We start from the raw sequence: 23,070 nt of genomic DNA, 5'->3' as shown, positions 1-23,070 counted from the left end.
TGAGGTTTCATGATCCTCATGGATGCAAGTAGATGCAACATAAATGTCTAGAGAATGACCATATAGTGGACTAAAATGAAATAAAGAAGCTCCAAATGCATGCATTTGGTGTTATGCAGCTCCAAACATGTGACTATGACCATGTAAAATCCTTTTTATTCTCAATTTCAGATGTGGATAGGTTATATGACTAGTACAAGAATATCTTTTGCAGTTGTCCTAGGTCCAAAAGAAATCCTATCTATTTTTAGAAAGCTTCAGAAGAATCTGACGAAATATATCCATATAATCCAGGATACAAGGACATATACAAACTATAAACTAGAGATGGTTGCTTTGAAGATTTTTGCTACTGATAAATTCAATGCATTAGACCTTCTGGGTCTAAATAGAATATATATATATATATATATATATATATATATCTTAAGGTGCAATTGTCCCAATAAAATGCCTAGTTGAATTTGGATATACAACACTCCATTAACCATTAACAGAAGGTATGTGTCCCTAGGCTTTGGAAGTACCCAAGAAAATGAGAAGTAGCCATAGCTGGTAAGAAGAGTATACAAGGAAAGGGTTCTTCCTTCTTCATTCTCTCTGCACACTCTGTAGTTTTCAAGAGTTTCTCTTCATGTTCTGCTTTTACTATTGATCTCCATTCTACATGTAGTGTTTTTGTTGTTGATCTCCATTCTAGTGCTCTTGTTCAAGTGAAAACTAGATGTTACTATGAATTTATGTATTGAGAAATCTAATACATTTGCACCGAGAACATAACAAAGTATGATTCTTTTAGTCCTTATTTCATCTACTATGACATCAATGTACGTTAAACCAATTAAAATATTGATGAAAGCATACAATGAGGTTGTTGGCAACACCTAAATACATTGAGGCATTTGATAGGAACCAATGAAGGTGTTAATTATTATGATTATAATAAATGTTGGAGGTATAGAATAGCTAATCATATCAAAATATTTGGGTTTCTTAGCTTCATATAAAATTTGAATATGGGTTTAAAGATATGTGCTTCTATTAAAAGATTTTCTTTTGGACTAAACATTGGGATATGTCAATAATCTTAGTCAACTTCTGAGTTTGTTCCTTAGAGCGGGCTTTCACTTTGTCTGATAAGAATGAATATGTGGTGATAGGCTGAAAAATATAGTGTAGCTCTATGATATGTAATATGGTGAGGCATGAACAGAAAACCTATTCAAGAGAAGCCTAAGGGTATGTTGTCTCCAAAATGTATCTATACATGGCTAGTTGTTGTAGGTTTGTGTCACAAATTACTAAGTTTCTAGACGTGTTTCACCATTATAAAATAGATTCTTTCGGATCCTAATTTGGGTTGGTAATAAATCTAATACATGTTTCAGAACATATAATATCTATATATCAAAATCTCACATACTTTCTTTCGATTCTTTGGTTTTATGATAGTCTATATAGTTTATGTAATATATAAATATATACATATCACTTTGCAACTAAGTCTTAGACTATGTTTATGAAACCACCAGGCACGTATCTACCTGCTGACCATAGCAATCTAGATGAAACTAAACATTCAATAAAATCATATATAGAATAAGCATTTTGTCAAACAATTTGTGTTACTCCTCTATGCTACCGTATTACTAAATAAACCTATTTTTAGCAAAGATGTCAAATCTATACTTGCTTCTATTTATTTATTCCTAAATGTCTTTGTCATCGTTTGACACTTCCAAACCAAGATATGCAGAACAAAATTTAACCCGAGTGAAATTAAGTTTTACGGCTGTAAGCTGCATTCATCTAAAAGAATTGAAGGATTCATTGCATAGTTAGGTGTGACTATATCCTAAAAATGATGTAGTCAATGGAACCACATCCACTTCTAAATTCTATTGAGATGAAGAGCTAAACCGAAGCATTTATTGAATAGTATTCTCTTTTACCACTTCTATTGTTGATTGTTTTATTTATCAACTCATGTTCTAGGGAAAAAAGAAGAGAGAGATGTGTTCTAGAAAAAAAGGAGTTTGCATGTTGTATATTGGAACCCTTACCCTTTTGCCCTATGAAATTTTAATATATGCAAAGCATATCATGCAAATAAATCATGTAAAAAAGATATAGTTGAACTGGTTTGGAACATCTATTCACAAAATCAATTTTTGCACCTATTGGACGTCAAAACAAACATTAAAAATATCATGAATATATACTATATAAGAAGTATAATTTAATTGGTTAAAAGGGATGAAAACAATAATCATTCATGCTCGATATTTGGTTTTCTAGAGTGTGTCTTGGGATCATTTGATAGTAAAACATTTCAGTAATTATGTTTTCCTCAAAAATTGAACTACATTTAGTGGCCTAAACTTCTTTTGCACATGCCATGTTCTAGCTACGAAATGGTGTCAAAAGGCAAAGTTGATGTCATCACCATCTCCAATAATTGTCTAGAGAGTGATAGCATGGCGCAAGCAAACAATAATGATGCAGAATCAAAGGTGGCCTCCACACCTCTAAACGAACATCCATAGAACAACCATGAAATAGATGGACTTTGTTGCACCATTGTGGGATATTGTGATACCATTGTATGGTATATAAGGCACGTATCCACCATAATGGAGACCACTACCACCATTAGCATCAAAAGGATGAAACATGTTGTAGACATAGCAAAGGCAATGTGCAATGTGGCAAATGCCTTTTATAAGGCATCATGTCAAATCATATAAACAAACTTGTATGACATTGATGTCTCTAGGATATGGAAACAAGCATTTAACCACTATGTAAATAGTAAATGACCACGTAATGATGGCTAGAGGGGTATGAACATAATGGCAACTAATTAAAATGTCTAAAATGCGAAAAGTAATGAGAAGGTTAGGAATGTATGCAAAACCCAAGAATAAAAATGAGTCTTTAAAACAAGTTGTATCCAATGTTGCTAGTGCCTTTGATGTTATTAGAAAGAGAAGTCACTCTAAAGATAAGCATGTAGCATGACGAGCAATAACAACAGCTTTAGTTAACAAATCAACAACTGATAAAAGATTGATTAGCAACATAAGTGGATATCATAATGTGAATTGTAATACTTCAGAAAGAGCTGTAAAGAGAAGGGTTAACTTTGAATGTGATCCAACAAGTATTTTGTGGACTTCTAGTGGTAGACTCCTAAGATGTGATATGAAACTTACTAGTGAAGTCAAAAGTTTGGTTGAAAATTTTTGGCATGATAATACAAGAGTATCACATAATTCACGAGATGTTCTTAAATTGAGAATTGGATCAAAAATATATGATCCACATCCTAAACACCTTTTGGACATGACTCAAACTGAATTGTTTAGAAAATTTGTAGATGGTAAGGTATTAAATATTACCATTAGTCAAAGATCTTTTGAAAAGTGCAAACCATGGTATGTAAGGATTAACAAGGAAAGAATCACGTGTTATTGTTAAACTCATATTCAATTTCGTTACAATTATGATGTATTTCAATCTATATGTGGTACCATACATAGTAAAGAAATGTTGCAGGAATGTGGTATAAAAATAACACCTCAAACTATAAAGTATTTCATATCAAGTTTGTTTTGTAAGCCACCTAATGATCAATACTTTCTTTTCAATGCATGTCTTTTTGGTACATGTGATACAACAATCTTTCTTTGTCAGATGAATGTTTGCATGAAAATGTTTTGACTACTTTTGGACAACAATTAGTTGAGGTAAAAAGATTTAAAACTATTGAATATCCATTGAAGTATAATAGGACGAATTACAAAACCTTAGAATATATTAGGACCAATTAGGTCACATTAAAACTACCTCAATCGGTTATTTAATTACATAGGTAAATATTTAAGAAAATATAACAACTTGATAAGACATCAAGTGTCTTGTCTAAAAAAGTAGGCATTCTAGCCAGAGTGACACTTGGGATGTAAGAAAACCTAAGTCAAAGTTACAAGGAACCATCTAGGTACATGACTTTCCTAGGTACATAATCATATGAACATACGTACATAGCCTTGATGGGAAAATGTGTGAAAGGAAGGGTATCATCCATCATTTCATAAAAAAAATCTTCGATCTTTACCTAAATTTTATAAATTTTAATTTTTAGGATGAAAAATATTTATAATAGTAGGTCAATTTTATTTGTATGAATCTCAATGCATAAATTTGATATGATATTTATCGAATAATCTTTTTGATATCAGTACTAATGCTCTATAAATAGTTAAAATTATTGTTCATGTAGCATATATACTTACAAAATGCGTCATATGTTCATGAATAAAATATGTCGCAATAAAGAAAATGGTTTGAATATTTAAAACATGATGAAACATAATAATATATACTACATACATTAGCATGATAAGAAGTCGTAAAAAATAGTACATGGTCTAACATTTCATAACATGATATATGAAGTCAAAAAATACATATAATACAGTTAACTGTACTAATACAAAGTGTATCAAAATAAACAATATGTGTCATAAAAATATAATCTAAAGGTGCCAACAAAACCTAATCTATCTAATTGAATGTCATCTTTACTCCATGTGAAGAGGACTCAAATGGATCATCCTATGTAATATGAGTTGTTTCATTATGTGGGACACCCTGTGAGGTAGATGGATCATCCTATGTAACATAAGGCGTGTCTCATCATGTAAATGCTTAATTGAAATGGGTTTCAAAATCTAGCTTGCAAATAAATTAAGTATTCACTACATAATAAAATAAATACCACATGAGATGGGTGTCCCTCTATAACGGGAGGAGGTGCACTGTGAAAGCTACCAACTGTAGCAATGGTGAGGTCCTGTAATTTACAATACATACATTTTAAAAAATTGATAAAGAGCATAATGAACTATGTATGTACATAAATCACAATACTAACCTCAAAGGATGATGTAGGTACATCCATCTGGCTAAGTCATGTACTCTCAGCAACACTCATGGTGACATAGTCCTAAAATTATGGATACATGAACATTGGGTCAAAATTATATATACATGAATAATTACAAAGTATGTAAACTAAAAAGTACATAATTTCTACACTGCATTTTTTATGTAGTATAAAAATATGTATATATATCATACTTGAGTAGTAGCCAATGTCACAGATGTATCTACAGGTATGCTAGCACGATGATCAAAAAATGGAGTTCAAAATAAACTATATCGAGGCCTGTATGGATGAGTACGATCTATCTCCTATTCATAAAATCAAAACACAAAATATATACATGATTCAAAATTGTTCAAATTATAAGTTAACAACAATGTACATACATAAAAATAGTACAAATTATTTGTCTTCAATCAAAAGTTCATACTGTATGTATTTGAGGTTGTGCCTCAGTGGTAACTAGATCAAGACCTATATTGACATCAAACTGTGTAGCAGCAGACAATCCCTACAAAATAAAATTAAAAAAACATATGAGCACATGTTATTAAATTTGACTTCAAATGTACATTTTTACAGTGTAATTCAAAGTGCATACTGTATGAGGGATGCCAATGTTTGTACATCTCAAAAAAAGACTATACTGCCTCCTAGGAGGAACAGTATCATCCATCCTTTGTTATTTCAAAAGTACAAATTAATATGGTTAATAAAATTACATGTATGTATGTAGAAAGTAAATAATTATGTACTTTATATTTAAATTTTAATTAAAATTTTACCTACTGCTCTTGATTGTCTCCAAGCTCTCCCTGCATGAGGTCAACAAATGATAACACATCAATCTCATCACTACCATCACCATGGGCAGCATATAAGTCATCATCAAAATCAACACCCTCAACATAATGGTTATTGTGTGTTGCATCAGCATCACTCTAGGGGCCTCTACATGTGCCTCAACAGCTAGTACAAATATGTCCAAGTGGACGAACATGTGTTGCCTACGTCCACTGTTGTACTAAATTGCCCAAAAGGGGACTCAAAGAGGTAAGAATAGATGAAACTTCTCGATGATGGTGTGGAGCTAGTACAATGAGTGCAGGAAGAGGTACAAAGGGCTGAGGTCACTTGCAATTTCTTGTTCTATCACTCAACTTTTCCCCAAGCCTATCCTAAGGCATCCCTCCACCAACCCCTTGAAATGATTTGATATCAAAATAATTGGGTTTCAAACCTAATTCAAACTCATCCCATAGCTTCCTAAGAAAGTACATGGGCAACTCATGATTAGCATGTGGTGGATGGTCAAATACCATCTACCGCCACTCCTAAAAGTGTGTTTTTATGCATGGATGTGTGCACCATCTAATAGAAATACAAGGCTTCTCATTAATCTCCAAACCTATCTTATGGTTTACAAAATATCTTGTAAAATTTCCTTTACCTACTTTGAGGATGGACCTCTCTATATGATAAGCCATTAGAATAGAAGGCATGCATGTTTTGCCTCCATAATCTAAATGAATAAATATCACAATCCAAATTTTGTATGGAGTGAATGACGCCTTGCATGTTATCCGCAAGGCATAGTAGGTGAGGAGGGGGGTGGGCCTTGCACCTGATAGCCTCAATATCTTGCATGAGGTCATTAAAATTACGCCTCATGCTCTCTCACAGATCATCTACAGTGGGTCATGGAGGAGGACTAGGTGGTCATGGAGGTGGGGGTGGAGGTGGAGGTGGAGATGGAGGGGACAAAGGTGGGGGAGGAGGAGGGGGAGGGGGTGGTGGCGGGTCCATCAAATATAGTCTGCATATTTGTTTAAACAACATAAAAAATGACAAAATTACTATTTAATAAAATTTAAATCTAAAATATCAATTATATAAATGCATAGATCTTTAAAACCATATCAATTAAATAAATAAAGTTAAACACTTAAGTAAACTTAAATGTTAAGGCTAATTGAACATTATACCGAATTTAAGTCTAATCATCAAATAATACTCCAAAAAACTATATTAATAAATCAACTATATAAAATTGGTTTTAATGTTAGATAAGAACTTGTTTTGTCTATGCAAGTTCAAGGGAACATGTTTTTGATATTAAGAAAAAGGATGTGAAACTACCCAATAGTTTTTAGCCATTGTTTTGTTAGATTATGATCTAGATCCTAAATGGAATTACTTTATGAAATATATTGTAGTGATTTTTTTATTATTAATATTTTATATTGAATGCTAGAGTAGTTATATTCCTATTCTATTTAGTTTTTAAAGTCTTGTTGAAAAGAAATTACAGTTATATGTTTTTTTCTTAGACCCCTAACTCCTATTAAGGGAAAATATATTTTGATACTCCTATAAGATTTGTTATTCAACACTATTTATGCATTTTATTTGGCCTACTAAACTTGTCAGGAAATTCACAAAATCATTGAGAAATATAAGGATAAGATGAGATAAAAATGAGGATAATTAAGATTATGGAAGGAAAGTATGAAGAAATTGGTAGGGGGACTAAGAATGCAACTTCTAATGTGTTGTTTATTCTAGGGTTGTTTGCCTCAAAATTGTTTCCCTTTTCTATATTCAAATAGCTAGATCAATTTTTATGTACACTTATTTTGTGACACTGGGGGGTTGTATTCTCATTATGGATTATATGTTCATCTCAAGATCAAAAAAAGTTAAGATTGTGGCAAGGTTATGGTTTAGAATTTTGTTATGTTTAGGGTTTTCATGATGACTAAGCTTAAGATTGTTATAATGATTATGACTAATGTTAGGGTTTACATAGGATTATGGTTTTAGTTAAAATTATATTTAGGTTTCAGATATTTATTATGGTGCTATTGTTTAAATGATATATAATAAATGACATTAGGATGAGAGTTAAGGTTACAATTAGAATGAAAGCTTAGAGATAGAATTGTGATTTGATTTATATTTATGATTATAGTTCATCCTAAATATTATCCGCTAGTGCAAACTATAAGTCTAGATCCTAATTCTAATACATGAACCCTATCCCTAACCATAATAATCCTAATTCTAATCATAATACTTAAACTTATGATATCTTCTTTAGTAATTGAAATCTTAACTTATCATTTAACAATTGTTATGAATTTCTAATAGAACCTTTCTTCCCTCTAAATCTCTATGTTGGAATGTGTTATATTAATTGCATTTTCTAATTATGACCAAAGTCTTTTTACTATTAGAAAACTTTGTGTTATATTAATCACATCTTTTATAATTACTTTTGGATGCTTACTTGTCTTCCACCTGTTAACTACTCTTGGCTCATCCAAACATTAACCTTAGTAGTTTCAATGATTAATAAAATATGTTTCCCTAATTTTGATTTGTAGGTGGAAGCAACTTCATAAATTATCATTTTTCTTAAGGTGTTTTAATGAGTTGTTGGATATAAACCTTAATTATAAACCTTAATCATAAATCTTAATTATAAACCTTAATTATAAACCTTAATCATAAATCTAAATATACACCTTAATTATAAAATATAAATTTTAATACTTACCCTATTTATATTCTAGAATTGAATACAAATCCTAATACTAGATCCTAATGTTAAATGTTAAATGTTAAACCCTAACCTTATATGTAAATCATAGTTAAGGTCAAGATTAGGGTTTAACATTTAAGCTTAATATTTTTATTTAGAATTAGGAGAAGGGCTTAGCATTTATGATTATTTTTAGGATAAAGTTTTAGCATTTAGGATAACTTAGTTAGGCTAAGGGTTAAGAATTTAGGATAAAGGTTTAGGATAAGGGTTAGACTTGAGATTAGAATTTAAAACTTGATGTCAAGGTCTAATATTTTGTATTAGGCACATGTTTTACCATTTAAAGTACAATTTAGTATTTATAATTAGGGATGAGATTATAATATCATTGACAACTATAGTTTAGTATTTGAAGAGTTTAGATTTTTTCATTTTAAATTATCATTTACTATAACTTAGGGTTATTGCTTAGGTATGGATCTAATATTTAGTATTAAATACTTTTGATTTATGTAAATATTTTAGGATTAGGGTTTGCGTTTTAATAAAAGTTAGAGATTGTATAAAGGTTAGGATTCAGGGACAGGGTTAGGATTAGGAATATTAATATTTAAGATAAGGGTTAAGCATTTAGGATAATAGTTTATCATTTAAGGTTTAGGATTATTGTTTGACATTTATCATTAGTACTTGGTTATTAGGATACTTATTTAATTATTTATATTAGGTTTTAGGTTTTAGCAAATTAAGATTATGGTTAGGATGATAGTAAGGGTTATGATTAGAGTTTTGGTTAAAATTGGCATTATAGTTAATCCTAAATGTTTTCCCTTAATCCAAAACTATTAGTATAAATCCTATGCCTAATACTTGAACCCTAACCCTAACCATAATAATAACCTTGATGTAAAGTAAGGGAGCACATTATGTAATGCCTAGCCAATGGATCCAAAGAACTAACCTAAAGTTTTACTAAGCAAGCAATAACATGTACAATAATTTACATTAAAAATATAAGAGATTACATTCCTTAACGATTCCTTAACGAGCACATTTACATTTTATTTTTAAATAATTATAACTACTTGAAGTAAAATAAATAACACATCCACATGAAAGAATAACTACAAGTTCAATCCATTTAAATAATATACATTTGTTTCAAATGACACTTGGCATTAATTCGAAATGCACAATCATCCACTGTACATGTCACAGGGTATGAAAGGCTAAAAGAATATACATTTATAAAATAGTTTACATCATCTATTTTCGATCCATGAAACAAAGTACAATACAATAAGTAAAATCATTGAATACTAAGTTTTGTGTTTGGATCCCTTGATGGGGTGTTACATGATTAAATACTTAGTTATATGTTTAAGGTTTTATTATACAGTTATGGTTAGGTCGAGGTTAAAGACTTATGAATATAGTTATTTTTACTTTCTTTGTTATATGGTTTACAAACTAATCTATAATTAATCACTATTTATTTGAAATAAATATAAAATATTGAATGTAATTACATGTTTAAACAATAAATTTACATCTATCTAATCATTCAACATTGTAATTTACATATTAAATACATTTAAAAACATCTAAAATGATAATTTTTAAATGAACATCTATGAAACTATTATTTAAATTAACAGATACATTAATCTAAAGATAATACTCATTAACAATGAAAATTTACAATTTTATGTATATTAAAACTAGAAAAATAATAATAATAATAATAAATTGATAGTATATAAAACTGAAAACTAAAAATAATTAAATAAAATAGTACAAAACAAAATAAAAATACCTGGTATGTTAGAAAATAGTAGCAGGGGGGTTGGTAGAGGTCAAAAATGGGCTCTTGTATTGCTCTAAAATTTGGCTCCCATTCTCTAAATGATAAAAATGACACCAAAAACACCAAAAATGGGGCATTTGTAGTTTTTGAAAATTAGGTACTTGATATTTTTAGAATCGGGCACTCGATTTGTTCAAAATAAGGTGCCCGATTATTAAGTGGTTCAGGCACCTAAGCCGCGATTCAAAAATTGGGTACCCAATTTTTGAAAAGTAGATTGGGTGCTTGAAGCGGGATTTGAGAAATGGGTACCCGATTCTAAAAAAATTGGGTACCCATTTCTGAGAGGTCCAATTCTATGAATTTGACTTCTGCGAAATTGCGACCCAACTTTGTGCTCTTACCCAGAAGTAGAATATGTTGCTACAGTAGTCAATTGTTCAAATATTCTTTGGTTCAAGCAATTGTTGATAGGTACAAAGGAAGACATCAAGGATCTAGCTATTTTTTTCTATTATAACACCAGTGTAATTAACATTTACAAGAATCCTATGATGCATACCAAAACCAAGGACATTGCAATTAAGTATCATTTCTTAAGAGAATTAGTGCAAGACAAGGAAGTAAGATTGGAATATGTAAATACAAAAGAACAAATTGCAGACATATTCACCAAGCCATTACCTAAGGATGCATTTTTGTATCTAAGATGTAAGCTATAGGTCATTCCCCTATCTGAAGGTCACTAATCAAGTATTAGTGATGCAACAACCATCAATTTGATGCAGTATTGTAAAGGATAGATGGAATATGAATTAATACATCAGGTACATGGAAGTTCATTGAATACTATCTTTGGCATAAGATGTGAAAGAGGGAGAGTTATGAGTTCTGTCATACATCAGAGAAACTTTATGTCAAATTTTATTGTCAAGTCAGATAAAGAGGAAGATTTTGTTGTCATATATCATAAATATTCTTAATATATGTGAGAAATCTCAAAGAGGGAGAATGAATTTGGTTGATATCAAAAAGGGAGAGTTTGATATTGTAGTCATTATAATTAGATTAATCAAAAAATCATTCTAGAGGAAGAGAATGATGTCAGAGGGAGTTCACACTGATAGAGGGAATTCTCATGGATGAGAATCAAAATGAAACTAAGGATATTATCCTTACCTTTTATTTTTCTCTAAAATTTGATTGTATTATGACATGTTGTGTTATCATCAATGCCAAAGAGGGAGATTGTTGAAAACAATTGTTCAATTGTATATTTTCTTTGATGTTACTGTAATGGCCCTCCTCCAATCCGCTCTCAAAAAATGCTGATGAAAGCTCAAAGAATTTTATCAAAAAATTCACATGCAAGGGATGTATGACTGATATAGTATTTCAACTGGCTTTAAATGACTCTTTTTCAATTTGCATCAATGAGAATCTTGTGCTAGAAGACTCCAAATGGACTACACAATGGCCTAACATGAGTGTGCTACTAATTTTGACAATATTCAGTGCATATATATGATCTAAGCATGAGAAATGAACACCTACAGCCAACTGGCATTTTTACAAATAGTTGGTGTGCAAACTAATTAGCTAATAAATAATATTATTGAATTTTTTAAATGACATCAGCAACTATTATCTTCTTAATTTGCAATGAAATTTTTAATACAATGCTCATGAAATATGGCCAAGACTTTTGGCATTTACATGGATTACAAATGATAATGCTGGTATAATGCACACTTACAGCTGAAACTTATAACACCCTAAAAAATAATACTAACAAAGGAACCTGGTTGTAGATGGCTGTAATAATTTCCTTCAATGTTGCCCCTTCTGCTTTGTTTTTCTGATTTTCTTTTTTGACTACTTTTTTTGATCTATTTTTTGAACTACTTTTACGGACTGCTTTTTCAGCCTACTTTTTCGGTTTTGCTTTTTCGGACTGCTTTTCAGTCTGCTTTTTCGGTTCCACTTTTTCGGACTACTTTTTCGTATCTACTTTTTCGGACTGCTACCATGTTAAATCTCAAGACCATATCTTTCAATGGCGTCAAGATTTCTAACTTGAAGGGATTTCGTCCTTCAAACTATTGAGACATAATCTCCAGAAAATTTTCCAATTTCTTTGATATTTCCAAGCATACTTAAAAGAAGCTCTTCCATTTCTTTTATAGTGTTCTCACAAAGGCTCCATCCTTCGTTTTCTCAATGTGGGATAAAACATAACTCCCTTTATGTAACTTATGTCTCCAATGTGTTATAAAATAAAGGGGACTCTTTTAATTTAAATATTTCCCACAAACTATAGTCTATGCATTAATAAAGTTAAATATTTAAATTTAACTTTATAAAATAGCTTTATCAATGCATAACAAATCTTATCAGTGATAAACAAGTCTTCTTGTCAATTTTAAACAATTACCATCAACATACCGTTGCCACTGGATGTCTGCCCATGCCCAAGATGACTTACTATAAATAGTAAGTATGTCCAAAGTTGCCTCAAAACCCCTCAGAAAGACCTACAACTGAAACTATCTCGGCCAAATGGCCTCTAAGTCCCTTTAATGTCCTGGTTAGCCTACGAGACTGTGGGGAAATAGGCTAACGACAACATCAAGCTATGAATGCTAAAAAAGGGGACATTACAGTCCGCCCTTCCCAATATTGCTTGTCCCCAAGCAATGGTCGAACAACAACCCAATCAATCCACTTGGATCCCAAATGTAGTCATGAACTATACTGCTGTCAGTCAACATAGGCTCCTACAACAACCTCTAAAAATTAACCAAGAGGAATCCATAATCAAATTGGCGAATACAACTCACCCAAACTCCAAAGTAAGGAACCCATGAGAAACAAGCTCTCAAAATATCAGAACCCAAGTAGAGTAGATAACCCAAACTGCCAACATAGTAAATACCATCAACACATCCCACTAGCCTATGTGGAATGTACAATACAATTCTACAACAACGATGAATACTCCCGCATGAAACTACACTAAATACAAAGAATCCACACACTGCACACCTACTGCAATTATCACAACTCTGCAGATCACTGGTTACTATCTCATGACCATAACACCCATGCACTACTGATGGTGAATAGTCATTACATGGTAGATAGCAAAAGTGAGAGCCCAGACCAAACCTATCTGCCATCAACTCCTCAACACATGGATCAAAAGCAAATCGATGAACATATCCTACAGTATAACCTATCTCAGTCAAAGACTCATCCTGCAGATGTGATACAACCAACTGTGACTGATCATCAGCTAAGTTAGAGGATGATATAGCCAAGAGTGCAAAATCAACAACAACATTACTAGTCTCTGTGCCCTCTAAGTCAATCATATCACAATGCTCAGCCGTAGCCCCCAACTTAGTTGAACCTGCCTCCAGTGCCAAATATGCCAATTCTAGTGTCTTGGACAGATATATCCTCATCTCCACTACCTATATCAACCTCGACCATGGACATCCATGGATCACCAAACACCATAGCTTGTGACTATACAGAATCTGGTAAAGACTGCAGTCGCTCTAACTCCATGGTCACCTTAGCCAAATGAAACTGTGACTCCTTGAAAGTGAATTGTGTACTCTCAAGAATCTCAGAAGTCACCTCGAGCTGTTGAGTAAGCTCACTCACCTCATCTTCCTTGGCCAATAATGCTTCGTATGCTGTACTCCCCCACTCCATAAGATAATCTCTGTCGGCTACTAGCTGCATATAATTCTGTCTCAGAATCTGAATAGCCTCCCATAAAGAGTGGATCTCTGTCAAGGAAAGATAGATGCCTCCCTGCTCATCACTATTAGGAGAACCCCATCCATAAATTGTTAACAACTGACGAGCGGCATCAAAATGTTGGCAAGCGATAGCAATGTCTCGCTCACTAACTCTCAACTGATTAGACACATGACAGCACTGGCTAGACTGTCTCCTACAAACCTCCTCTGATGCATTGTCTAAAGGAGTATCCTCAAAGTTACTAGTCTCTAGAGTATTACCATCCATATCCTACAAATCAACTCCAAAGCTCATATCAACATACAAAGTATCAAATTCTGTAGCACTACTGTCCAACTCCTCTTTACCAAAAAAAATTGCCAAGGAAACTAAGTCTTCAAAACTGCCCACTGCATCCTTCTGGATGTCATCAATGCCAATATGATCCTGGGACTCATCTATACACACTGCCAAATATGAAAGATCATCAACACATTCCAACAAGAATGGTCAACTGGATATATGAACAAAGCCCAACACTGGTGTATAAAAACTAATGCCAACATCGGACAAGCTACTAGCACAAGAAAAGACAACACCGTGCAATCTGCTAATCAAATCCATGATAGCACCCAAACAATTACTGCTACCAAAAAGTGTTAAAGATATCCAGTCAACTGAATCCCAAATGCCAATGAAACAATCTCGAGTCCATATCCGTAAACTAGAATCAGCTGGTAACTCAAGCAAACTCCTCAGCTGAGTAATATGACCAATACTAACTAATTCCACATACCTGTCTGACATTGTCCCTATATCCTGGATGTGAATGAAAGATGAACTCACAACATTATCAACGACCACATATGATTTAAGTGCCGTAGAAAGTTGAGTATCAGGAGTGCAAGATGAAAGTAAACTCAACTCCATGTCATGCTTATCCCCGTGTCTCTCCCAGTCCTGTAATGCCAATGGAGTATTCACCAAAGAAGATTGAGTGTCCTCAAGCTCGCAAGAAAGCCTGTCAACTTCCTCCTCCTTCCTCCTCAAGGCATCTAAATAATCTTCAACAAGGCTAAGAAGATGGTCACGACCTGATAGAAGATGTAAATAACTCAACTTCATCGTTCCCATTCCTTCCCTAATCACCTATAAGTCAACACAAGAAGACTTTGCCTGAACTCCCTTAGGTCTACCCTATAACTGAATCATTCGAATGTGATCCTCTATCATATCCCACATCCTATCATGATGAGATAATGAAGTCACAATACTGTCTTTGCTCACCTTCAGCTGGCTAGACAAATCATGCAGAATTCTACCAGCCTCAACCTCATGTGACAAAGCATCTAACTATGTCTGGTACTCTTTCTCAGCAAAGTCATAAATGCTCACTTTCTGATCAACTGTACTATCCTCAAACATGACAGTATCCTCAACTACAGTAACTTCATCCAGCCCAACTGTACTAGAATCACTATCTGTGCAATCTGGTGTGTCTGTGATATCACTTTTTGATGCAACTGGCTCAACCTGCACAACATCTTTAACCCCTTCTACCTGTGAAGATGATGCAGATAAACCATTACCTGAAGATGTGCTAATGTCTCCCTGTATCGAATCCACATGTCTGTTAAACTCCTCATACAATTTTTTGCCTGTCATAGGGAAGTTACGATCCTTAGGCCTATCAATTGGGCTCTTTAACCACGTGCATGCCATAGGTGACAAATTCCTCTCTTTTGTCCAAACACACCATAAATCTTCTGCCAAAAGTTTAGAAATTTCATCCTCCCCATCAAAAAGGATTGTGAACATGATGGAGCGCATTGATGCCAATACTCTATTGGGATGAAACTCATCCATAATATTCCAAAATGTATTAAACATCCTGCAAATGTCACTAATACAACCAATTGCCAACATAATATTTTCAAATCTACACCTTGCAAATACTTCAAGTAATCTTTCCCTCTTTGTGAAATAAGGGTCCCGAATGTTGTCCAACTTTTCAAAGCTTTTTACCATGGCATGAAGTATCTCTCTCATAATTTGATCATCATAAGAATCAAGGCCAGCTATTATCCTCATGATTTCACTAATGCAAGAGAGAGTTGTAAGTCTTATTACCTCATCATGATGTCTCAATAATCGGGGCTTAACTAGCGAACCAAATGCTGGAGATAAATTTGTTTGCATAGCATCGGGTCTTGACTGATCAAACTTGCCTAAATAAGTTTTCAACACCTCCAAAGTTCTTAGAAGGTCCTCTATTTGCTGAAATGGACAATCTAATTTCTTCTTTACATTGTGCATTCTTTCTTCCAAATCCTTGTCTCCTGTTAAATCCATACTGATAATTGAATTCAATCTGAAATAACCAAATCAAGCTAGCAGGAAACAGCTCTGATACCACTGTAATGGCCCTCCTCCAATCTCCTCTCAAAAAATGCTGATGAAAGCTCAAAGAATTTCATCAAACAATTCACATGCAAGGGACGTATGACTGATATAGTATTTCAGCTGGCCTTAAATGACTCTTTTTCAATTTGCATCAATGAGAATCTTGTGCTAGAAGACTCCAAATGGACTACACAATGGCCTAACATGAGTGTGCTACTAATTTTGACAATATTCAGTGCATATATATGATCTAAGCATGAGAAATGAACACTTACAGCCAATTGGCATTTTTTAAAATAGTTGGTGTGCAAACTAACTAGCTGATAAATAATATTATTGAATTACTTAAATGACACCAGCAACTATTATCTTCTTAATTTGCAATGAAATTTCTAATACAATGCTCATGAAATATGGCCAAGACTTTTGGCATTTACATGGATTACAAATGATAATGCTGGTGTAATGCACACTTACAGCTAAAACTTATAACACCCTAAAAAACAATACTAACAAAGGAACCTAGTTGTAGATGGCTGTAATAATTTCCTTCAATGCTACCCCTTCTGCTTTGCTTTTCTGATTTGCTTTTTTGACTGCTTTTTCGGATTTGCTTTTTGAACTGCTTTTATGGATTGCTTTTTCAACCTGCTTTTTGGGTCCCACTTTTTTAGACTGCTTTTACAAATTGCTTTTTCAGCCTACTTTTTCGGTTTTGCTTTTTTGGACTTCTTTTCCGTATCTGCTTTTTCAGACTGCTACCATGTTAAATATCAAGACCATATCTTTCAATGGCGTCAAGATTTCCAACTTGAAGGGATTTTGTCTTTCAAACTATTGAGACATAATCTCCAGAAAATTTTCCAATTTCTTTGATATTTCCAAGCATACTTAAAAGAAGCTCTTCCATTTCTTTTATAGTGTTCTCACAAGGGCTCCATCCTTCGTTTTCTCAATGTGGGATAAAACATAACTCCCTTTATGTAACTTATGTCTCCAATGTGTTATAAAATAAAGGGGACTCTTTTAATTTAAATATTTCTCACAAACTATAGTCTATGCATTAATAAAGTTAAATATTTAAATTTAACTTTATAAAATAGCTTTATCAATGCATAACAAATCTTATCAGTGATAAAAAAGTCTTTTTGTCAATTTTAAACAATTACCATCGACATACCGTTGCCACTAGATGTCTGCCCATGCCCAAGATGACTTACTATAAATAGTAAGTATGTCCAAAGTTGCCTCAAAACCCCTCAGAAAGACCTACAACTGAAACTATCTAGGCCAAATGGCCTCTAAGTCCCTTTAATGTCCTAGTTAGCCTACGGGACCATGGGGAAATAGGCTAATGACAACATCATTCTATGAATGCTAAAAATGGGGACATTACAGTTACACAAAATGTCAAGTCTTTTCCAATAAGTGTCTATCGACCTCACTCAAGTAATGAAGACAATTTTTAGTGCCTGCCAAGCATTCCAGAGTAAACCAAGTTCAGAGAAAGTACATGTTGAGCTTCACTTGGGCACCAAACAAAGTTTATTCCTATACTTTAATATTAACCAATTATAGAACCCATATCTAGAATATGGTGAAAAACTAAAATATAGTAAATATTTTTATAAATTGAGCATTTTTCTAATATGGGTTCAAGTTGGAGAATGTTGAGATTAAAATTCAAGTAGGACATGCAAAGGTTTTGGGTACCTTTGTCTACACAATTGGAGCATTAGTTATAATTGTGTACAAATTTTACAGGTTATACCCAATCTCTAGTCTCCTTCTATTAAAACAAAGAACCATCAGAATAAAGTTTACAAGGAATGGAAAAAAGGTTTTAGATATTCTAATGATGACCAACTTTTTTTTTTTGTGTACATGGCTTATTCTTTAGGATTTCATCCTAATCCTAACTTTTCTTAATAGAGAAATAATTACTTCAACATGTAATGTAAACATTAATATATTCTACCTGATTTGCAGGCTAAAAGTGTACTATTTTATCCTCCTCCAATGTCACTAATAACGTTGGTGTGTTATGTTGGCTCACTGCAATCACCTATGATAGCTTTCATTTTTTAGAGAATTTTTTTGTGAATGGTCTTTGGGATGGAAGCTTCAACTATTGACTATTGGCTACCCTATATAAGTTATAGAAATAATTGAGTATCACATGTTTATAATTTTCTGTATAGTTTGCGGTAGGAAATTATAAAAAAAGAGATAAGGTAGTTTTTAAATTTGATTGTTTGATTGACGATTCTGATCTGGGATTTATTTGTTCTTAATTTTGATAATAGATCAAAGAATGTAATTTGAAACATTTGAATCCAAGTTTTTTACCAGTTAGAACCACAAGAGAAGAAGATGAGAGTCAAGCCAAAAATGTCTACTATTTTGAAGTCCAACCATGACAATATATTGGCTTAAGAAATCTACAATCTAGGGTACTTATTTTTCCTAAAATTTTGTATCATATTTTAAAAAGAAAAGTGATGTTCATATTTTATAAATTTAGTATATGTAAGTTTTACTGCTAAAAGTTAAATTTAAATTATTGAGTTGTAATTAGTCTCATGGTGGAAATAGTTTTGTTCTATATTATATTATTAATGGTTCATTGAATGCAATAGCATTGAGCATTGTTAGTCTTTAAAGTGCTTTTATTAATCCAGTAAACGAATAACTTTTAGGAATGTGATTTTTCTATATACTTAAATGTCCATCCACATTTGATTATTATTATTAATTCATTAAATGTTTCTTCTATGTAGAGTATCACTAGGTTCATTTCAAACACATGATTATACTTGTCACTAGAAGTCGTATATGATCCTATAACGTAATCATTTTTTTGTCATTTGTTGATTTTTTAAATTGTTGATTTCCTTTTCTTTGTAGTGGACTCTATATAAATCTAAGGCTACAATAACTTAAATAACCTCTCTTCCTCCAATAAGATGCCTACCAACTTCCATCATCCTCTTCATGCATGACAGTAACTACTATGTCACCTTTCTAAACTAGGATGATCTGGTCTATAATAGCAAGCTTAACAATATAATGAAAGATTAGGAGCCAAGCTCCCAAGGGTAAAAAGTATGGTATTTGACATCTAAAATTCTTTCTTGGACATTGTTAAGAAGAAGCCTCTAGATAGTGGAAAAGACTCCCAATTCAATACCCATTTCACTTCTTAATTTCTCACTAGATTTTGCTAAAAAAATGGCATGAATGTGATGTTTTCCATCTAAATATCCATCTCACTTGATACATTCTAGAGAGAACTTTTTTTTTTAAATGTTTTGAATGTTGTAGGAGAGAGTTTCAAGATTTTGTGATAAAGACTCCCAATTCTACCCATTTCACTCATTAGTTTGTTACTATATCCTTCTCATTAGAAATTGTGGCAAAAGTTAGTTGGTTGAACAACTATTTCACTTATTGTTTTAACAACAAGATTATGCTCAAAAGATGATGTGAATGCAATGAAAAAGGGTTTTTGGTGGATTAGGTTTGAATAAAGAAAACAAAACAAAACAATGGGCATGGAGGAATCTAGTAACACATTGTTATTTTTTTAGAGATAATTGTGTCCTCTCTAATTGTAATTTATGCGAACTATTACACAATGCCAACCTCTACTTAGCTTTTTAAAAACTTGACTTGATGGTGAAGCGCACATTCATTTCCTCTCATCCACACTTCTCTCTCCCTTCCCCACAGAAGGCGGGGACTTGAGCTGAGTGCAACCCTTGTTTTTAAATAAATTTGATTGGGGACTTTTAAGAGCCTAAAAATAGAAGAATCTATTATATGGAACTCACTAGATCCATAGCCTGGATAAAATATATTAGTCATACAAAAACAAACTATGATTATGGTGTGGGAAATATGCTCAAAATCAAATATTACATAAATGAAAATTAAGATAAATAAAAACAAAGACTCTTTTAGCATCCAAAAAATTAACCTCGAATATGTTAGTAATTGCCTTCACATTCCCTATTCAACAAGTCACATCTTTGGTGCTGAACATCTGGGATAGAACTTGTTATATTATCCTATACTCCATTTATGATTCAAAGTTTTCTTTTTCCAAGAAGCTCCATAAACTAACTATTTATTGTAATAATATTCAAGTACTTTGTCACTTTTTTACTTGAAAAAAAAAAAACAAGTCACATGTATATATCTCTTTTTCGATTCCACAAGCTCACCTACATACCTTCTTGTCCTTGAAGATCACCCTTAAACATCACACACGAAATTTAAGCCAAAAAAAAAAAAAAGTCAACTTTGACTACTTAGCACTTCTAGCCTAAAAATCAGACCTTAGTATGTGATGTTTAAGCATAGCTAGGAGAAGGCCACGCCATCAAAAGCCCATATAGCGAACATACTATCAAAAGAGGCGAAAGTGCTTTGGAAAGCCCGAGAGAGATGTCTCCCTTTTCACAGGAATACTCTGGGAATTCCTGAAAACGTTATTCGGATCGAATTCAGTCTTTAAATTCACCAATCTCTCAAAATTACCTCCAAAATACATCTCACCCCATGCTCTTGCCTCTGCCATGCTGGCCGATCCATTAACGGCTATACCCAAATCAAGATCTATATAATTCACATACGCAGCCCTGGGCGATTTCGATACAAAAGGAGTCATATATGCGTAAAATCTCCGCATCCAGTCGATGTAGGCCGAATCCTGGCTGCTGTCTTTCCACGTGACTTGATATTGCACGTCGTACAAATACCCCGCTCTGTGTGGAAACGGAGTTTCCGATGATCCAATCTCGTTCATTCTTCCTCCCAGCGGAGAAAAGATAAGATAACCACTCAGCTCCTCTTCCAGAAACTCCCACGCGCCCTCTAACCCCGATTTAGATATAGGGCTCTTTACAAAATCAGATTTTGCTTTGAAATAGCTCTTGTCGGAATTGTTTCTGCTAAGCAACTGACGCGTGGTGGTATATGCGGTAAAGGATATGGAGTCTATCCAGCTCATCTCCTCGCAATCTCCACTAACAATTCCCATTTCGGGGAAACTTTCGTTAACCACTTTGAGCACCTGGTCGAGGGGGCCGAGATACATTCCCTCCAAGGTAAGCTTAACTTCCTTCTCCCCACCTGCCGATTGGGTACCCGAAATGATGGCGCGAAGAAAAAGATCACTTTCTAAAAGAGGTGCAACGGATTGCCAGTTGTAGACGAGCTCAGTCACATTGTTTCGCCCCGTTCTGTGCACCCTGCACATCGTCACGTTACGTGGGACTCTCACCAGGCGGATTTTCCATGCAACCACGACGCCCCAACTGCCGCCGCCGCCGCCACGGATCGCCCAAAACAGATCTTCTCCCATTCTCTTTTTGTCCAGCAATTTACCATTCGAGTCGACCAGCAGCGCATCGATGATGTTGTCGGCGGCGAGGCCGTATTTTCTGGAAAGTAAACCCATTCCTCCGCCGCTGAAATGGCCGCCGACGCCGACGGTAGGGCACACTCCCGCCGGGAAGCCGTAGTCTGCTGTATTCTGCGCAATGGCGGCGTACACGTGTCCCAACGTCGCGCCCGCCTCCGCCCACGCTGTTTTCGACTTCATGTCGACAATGACGGCGGAGAAACTGATGAGGTCGATTATGGCGAAATTGGGGGCGTCGGAAGTGGAGGAAAGGCCTTCGTAGCTGTGCCCTCCGCTCCGCACAACGATCTGCCACCCATGTTTAATGCAGCATTTAACTGAGTCCACCACTTGTTGTTTCTTCTGCGGCATAATCAACACGTATGGCTTGCGTACGCCTGGTTCTGTGTACCTCAGGTTCTGCAGAGAAAACATGAGCTGAGAATCGTATTGAGAGGAAGAATTCGAAGTCGTCAAGTACGTGATGCCCCTTTTCTGGAGACATGAAACGAGGCCATGCCCATCTTCTGCAGATGCGCAGAGGGTCCATAAAAGCAACAAGGAAATAATTCCCAACAAGGCCATGGGGGGTATTCTGAATGAACTTCGACCGCCCTGTTCTAATTTTATAAGGCCTGCTCTGCAAGTTTTTGCATGTTTTTTCTTCGTCTTTCCCTTAAGAAAGGAGTTGGCAATAAATCTAAGCCGGTTCTAAAATCCTCGTTTTTGACAAATGGAGGTGTCATTAATAATTGTTTGGAATCTTTGATGAATTGCCGGCCCATTAATGACGACGAGCTAGCGATTTGGGCTGAGCCACAAGGACAAATTGCAGGGACGGAGAGTTCAAGGAGCTTGGTAGCATTAAGTTCAAGAGGAAACACAGAACAAGACAGGTGATGTTGAAACTGAGAAAATAGCCATTGATGTTGAAACCGAGAAAATAGCCACTGAAATGCTCTAGATTTATTGTGTGGTCATTGACCACTGTAATTCTATAGGTTTCATTTTTGATAAAAAATTATTCCAGTTGAAACATTCGCCGGCTAATGTTTAAAACCACGTAAACTGTAATTATATCAGTACTAGCACTTCCATTCGTGGTCCAGGTTGAAGAGATACACTGATATGTAAAGTTCCAATGTATTTTAATATTGTATATATAGTAGCTCTATCAATATCAAATATTGCATAATATTACA

General features: G+C 34.0%; 1 pseudogene; it reads right to left on the bottom strand.

The window, feature by feature from the left end:
• Positions 1-20,872: 20,872 nt before the first annotated feature.
• Positions 20,873-22,453, bottom strand: LOC149562808 (berberine bridge enzyme-like D-2 pseudogene; annotated as a pseudogene).
• Positions 22,454-23,070: the final 617 nt, after the last annotated feature.

This window comes from Cupressus sempervirens, chromosome 4, assembly GCF_028749045.1.
Source record: "Cupressus sempervirens isolate cs-2001-9-10 chromosome 4, ASM2874904v1, whole genome shotgun sequence".
NCBI classification, from domain to species: domain Eukaryota; kingdom Viridiplantae; phylum Streptophyta; class Pinopsida; order Cupressales; family Cupressaceae; genus Cupressus; species Cupressus sempervirens.
This window is presented reverse-complemented; position numbering and strand designations above follow the sequence as displayed.